The 5,145-nt window shown below is 37.6% G+C and overlaps 1 protein-coding gene across 3 annotated transcripts in view; it reads right to left on the bottom strand.

Moving 5' to 3' along the window:
• The window catches only part of ALS2 (ALS2, alsin Rho guanine nucleotide exchange factor), a 55,368-nt gene extending 50,223 nt beyond the window's left edge, over positions 1 to 5,145 (bottom strand). For all 3 annotated transcript variants that reach the window (XR_002772103.1, XR_002772104.1, XM_023510396.1), the window contains exon 1: positions 5,101 to 5,145. The gene's annotated coding sequence lies outside the window, so the exon portion shown is untranslated. The remainder of the gene's footprint in view (positions 1 to 5,100) is intronic.

Genomic DNA, 5,145 nt, shown 5'->3' with positions numbered 1-5,145 from the left:
GGCTGGGGATTTGAACCCGCCACCTTAGGTGTATGTGGCTGGCGCCTTAGCCACTTGAGCCATAGGCGCCGAGCCTAAGGCATTAATTCAAAATAGAAACTCCTGGACATCAGAGACTACAACTTATTCACTGGTACATACTTGTGTCCACAGTAACCACTCTATACAATCTGTCTAGATTTGAGTACTTGAATGAGAAACATGGCCCTTGATCATGAGTTCCAATCTGCAGACCTCCCAATGCTATAGACTTCTAGTGCCTATAATAAAAGTCAATAACAGATACAAAAGGAAAGTGTCTTCTCATAACAGAAACCCTCATACATAATTTGCTAATGGTACTACGTATTTCCTAATGATAAAGACACTTTTATCTCATGTCAATTCACAAATGTTTGACAACCCAGGGAAGAATAGTCCCTTTCTCCCTCTCTTCTTAGTACACGTAGACAGCTTTTGGTATAATCAGGGTCAGGAAGACTTCAAAGTCTCTCCCACCATGGCTTGCTGAAACCTACTAAAACTGCACTTTTCTGATTGTAGGGATCTTTTAAAAGGGAAATTAATTACCCAAGGTGAGGTGGGGGAAGGATGTGTAAACAGTACAGTAAGTGCCCAGCAATGCCTATTTAGGTTTTTTTGTACCCACTACCTGTTTTTAAAATGCATTTTTCAGGAGTGTTAAAATGCCCATGAAATATTTTGATGAATGTGACAATTCTAACAACTGACTTTCAAATTCCAAGGTACTGAAAAAATTTGTGCCAGGTACTACATGGTACAGAATCCTGATAAGTCCTAATACAAATTAATTATTCTTTTAATATTTTTTACTATTTTTTATTAAAACCACCACAATTTGTAAAAGGCAATATTAGAAATAGTTTAAAGTATAATGGTTTGTTTACTAATAATAACACTCAGCACTTAAGATCATCAAGGGACCACATAACTGTATTTCTAATATTACCTTTTACAAATTGTGGTCACTTTAATAAAATAGTAAAAAATAGTAAAAGGAATAATTAATTTGTATCAGAACTTACTTATCAATACTAATAATATGCTGCAAATACAAGTTTTGCTTATTTTGAAAATGCTAATAACAACTTCTCTTGATTAGCAATGAAAATGCTGTTTAGCCGGGCACAGTGGCTCACCTCTGTAATCCCAGCACTTGGGAGGCTAAGGCGAGTGGATTGCCTAAAGTCACAGGTTTGAGACCAGCCTGAGCCAGAGCAAGACTCATCTCTAAACCTACCCGGGCTTGTGGTGGGCACCTGTAGTCCCAGCTACTTGGGAGGCTGAGGCAAGAGAATCACTTCAGCTCAGGAGTTTGACGTTGCTATGAGCTAGGACGCCATAGCACTCTACCAAGGGTGACAAAGTGAGACTCTGTCTCAAAAAAAAAAAAAAGAAAAGAAAAGAAAGAAAAAGAAAATATTGTTTAACTCACAAGTTTAAATGCTGAGTTTATATTAGGAACCAGCTATTAAATTTATTATTCATCATTCAATCTTAACATATTATCATAAAGTTAACTTAATATCTGTAGAGAATTATTTTCTTTGTGCAATAACTAGGACACCTTTATTCATAGTATACACTCGTTTACTACATATAATAAAATGTAACCAACCTAAACTTTAAAAAGCATTATTGACTACAAGAAATCTGTGGTAATTTTGCATCAGACTCACTCAGATACAAAATGTCCAAATTCCTTTCAGTGCATTAGGATACAACTGGACCCACTCTACTTTTGAGAGCTCATGATGAGTATATGCCTGCATTGCCCCAATAGTCTTTAGAATTTTAATTACTCTCCAGCCTTTATATTATAAAAGGATCATTCTTCATATTCTAAAGAAAGCATTTTCCCAAGAGTACAGAGTCAAATGGCCCAGCCAAACTGAGCAAATAATTGGTCCGTCTCCTCTCTTTAGAGAAGCTTTACAGAGTGGAGCGGCATTGGCCCATTCCTTTCTTACTGCAGGGAAAGAAGAGTTATTTTTCCAGAGTCTGTTTCTTTGAGGGTACAAACTAAAATACAACAGCACATTTTATTAAAATGAAAACTTTTAAAGTGCTAGTTTCACAAACTATTTTAACTATATATAAAACTGTAAAGATAAATAACCAATCCATGTATCCATCACTCTATTTAACAGATACTAACATATTTTCATATTTGCTTCAGCTTTTTCTTTAAAATAGAAAAAAAAAGGTTTTACAAAGAGCTGAAGGAGCTCTACTTAGAATTAGGAACTCTATTCCTAAAGTTAATAGATCTCATTTCCATGTGTGTTTTCATACATTCTTTTATGTATTTTCATTAGATATATATGTATCAATAAACATAGGCTATTATATTGTTTTAAAAGTGTACATAAATGTATCTTACTGTATGTGTCCTTTAGCAACTTGCTTTTTTCACTCAACATTACATACTTGAGATGGACATGTGTTGTAAGTATAGATCTTAATTCATTCATTTTTATGAGGGTATTCAATTGCATGAATAAACCAGTTTTCTATTCCCTACTAATCCCTATAATTGGATTGTTCTACTTTATTGCTATTTTTTAAAACTGCTATAATCATCCTTGTTACATGGTTGCTTGGGCAATCCCCGGAGTTTAGTTAAGATTTTGGCTCAACAAAAATTTAGGCTGTGGAAGAAAAGAACCCTGGAATGAATGTTAGCCCACCTAAATGCCAACATTAGATCTAAACCTTCCTAATAGGGAGGCATGTGAACTAACCTGTGTAACAACTCAGAAGACAAATATTTAAATAACATGTGGTAATTAAAAGATACAAGAGATGATCATTTTGTGGAATTAATGAGACTAAAGCTGATTTTCTCTCTGAGCATAATTCACTGGCAGCCAATTAAATCCCAAAGGCCCCAATCTTTTTCTCACAAAAGTTCAGAAAATTGTTCAGAAATATTTTTCTCAAATTTAAAAAAAGTATACAATAGCCCTCCAAAGTAGTCACTACCTCAACAAAGTCCCATCCTTTGGAAACCATTAGAATGGATCCAGGAATTACTGCTTTATGCCTAGGTTTTTCATGAAAAGGTGGATTAATAGTACTTTTTCCATTTAATCACATAAAAACTAAAATTAGGTCTCAGTGAAGTTCTCAGCATATCCTTTGCTTCTTTAGTAGTCAAAATGCCCAGAGTAATTTTTTTCAAATGTCAACCTTTTGGGAATGATAGTAAAAGGATTTTAAAAAACAAACAAAACCCAGACAAACTAAGTTCTAAAACACCGAATTTGAAGAGAACAATTCCAGTTCACATTGCATAAATCAATTTTAAAAATCAGTGACTTGTATACGCCACCCAAGGTTCCCCACCCCCATTATGTTTGGTACTTGATTTTTTTGATCATTATCTTTTCAAATTTTAATACTGTGAAACAGCTTTGAACTTTTCCTGTAATAACTAAGAACTTTAAATCTCCTAATACTAGTTACAGTTTAGGAACTAATAAATTCAAGGTAGATATGGATTCTATCAGCATCTTTTTCATAATAAAATGCCCTTATGGAATATCAGCTACTACGGACCAATTTGAAATCATATTTTATAATTGTTTTCATAAAATACTCAGTTCTCTTCCCTACCACTTAGGAAAAAAATTCAGTTTGGGTCAGGACATAGTGGAAGAAGAAATTAATAATTATAAAAACAGCTAATATGTAATGAATATTTACCATGGGCCAGGCACTGTAATAAATATGATAACACGAACTATTACATATAAAAGTATTATTTATCAGGAAAGCATTTTTATCCCTAATTTAGAGACAAGGGAGTTCAGGCAAAGAGATCAAATAACTTGCCCAAAGTCAAAGTTGTAAGCGGACATGTCTCCTCCAGGCATGTCCAGGTCTAACGCCTAAGATCGTAATCATTATGTTTGTGTTATGTTAAAATATTAAAATTTACTGCAAAAACAAATTTTTCACTGCTTTAAATTCTTTTTTTTTTCTTTTTTTTTTTTTTTGGCCAGGGCTGGGTTTGAACCCGCCACATATGGGTGCTAGCGCCCTACTCCTTTGAGCCACAGGCGCCGCCCCTAAATTCTTTCAGTACTTATTAAAGGCCAAGTGGTCACTCGAAATCATACATTTAAACGATACTGGGGGGAAATGTGTAAACAGGTTTGCTGAATTTTCATTCCTACTCAGAATAAACACACATCACACAATTTTATTCCTTACGAACATTTACAGCCACCAACAAATATAAAGGCAATGTAGTAAGAATCTTCATTTGGGTACGAGAGTTATTTGTGTCCGTCTCCATACTAAACGAAAAAGAAAATACTGTACTTGGATATGCTACTTCCTTTCTTCACCATCAAAGCCCTAAACAATAGCACGTAGGCTTCTACCTGCCTACGGTTATCGGTCTACGAAGTACCCCATTACTCCGAGGACCAATACTAGCGTCAGGACCATTTCCTTATGATTGCCCCTGTGTTATTTCCCTGACTCTACTTTTCAAAAGAACTTACAGTCTCTGATGGAGCACTTGACACGCTAAAGGACTTGGCGAAACCGCTAATTCTTAATATCCAAGTCATTTTCTTTTTTCCACAACCGCCTTTTCAAGCAACTAAAACCTTTGGTCCACTGTTGACTGCGATGTGCACCTGTGGCAAACCCGCCTGGGGCACTCACCAAGGTTCACCGCCAGGGACCGGGGTTTATCTGCTCAGCTCACAGTGTGGGCATTCAACAAATCCCCAAGAATGAATGGATGGAGAGCAGCGTGGGTGGAGGCGGGAAGAAGGGGCATGGAGGAGTTTCAGGAAGCTGAGACCACTGCAGCGGCGCCCCGTCTGGGCAGGGAGGGACGCTAGTGAGTGGGAGAACCTAAGACCGAGGCCAGGGGCGCCGTCGATCCGGCACAGAGCTGAGAAGATGCGGATGCCGTCTCCGCAGGCCCCCAAAGCGCGTTTCCAGGCTCCCGACCTGACGCCCAGCCTTGCTCTCAGATCCGGGCCTCCCGCACACAGTAGGACCCAGACGATCAGCCTTCCGAAGCAAAGAGCCAACCCCGGACCCGCAGTAGCTCACCTGACGCTCCACCGACAATACCGCGCTCTGCATCTGGCGCTAGCC

This window comes from Otolemur garnettii, unplaced genomic scaffold, assembly GCF_000181295.1.
Source record: "Otolemur garnettii isolate 467f Iridium unplaced genomic scaffold, OtoGar3 scaffold00013, whole genome shotgun sequence".
In the NCBI taxonomy this organism is placed as follows: Eukaryota; Metazoa; Chordata; class Mammalia; order Primates; family Galagidae; genus Otolemur; species Otolemur garnettii.
This window is presented reverse-complemented; position numbering and strand designations above follow the sequence as displayed.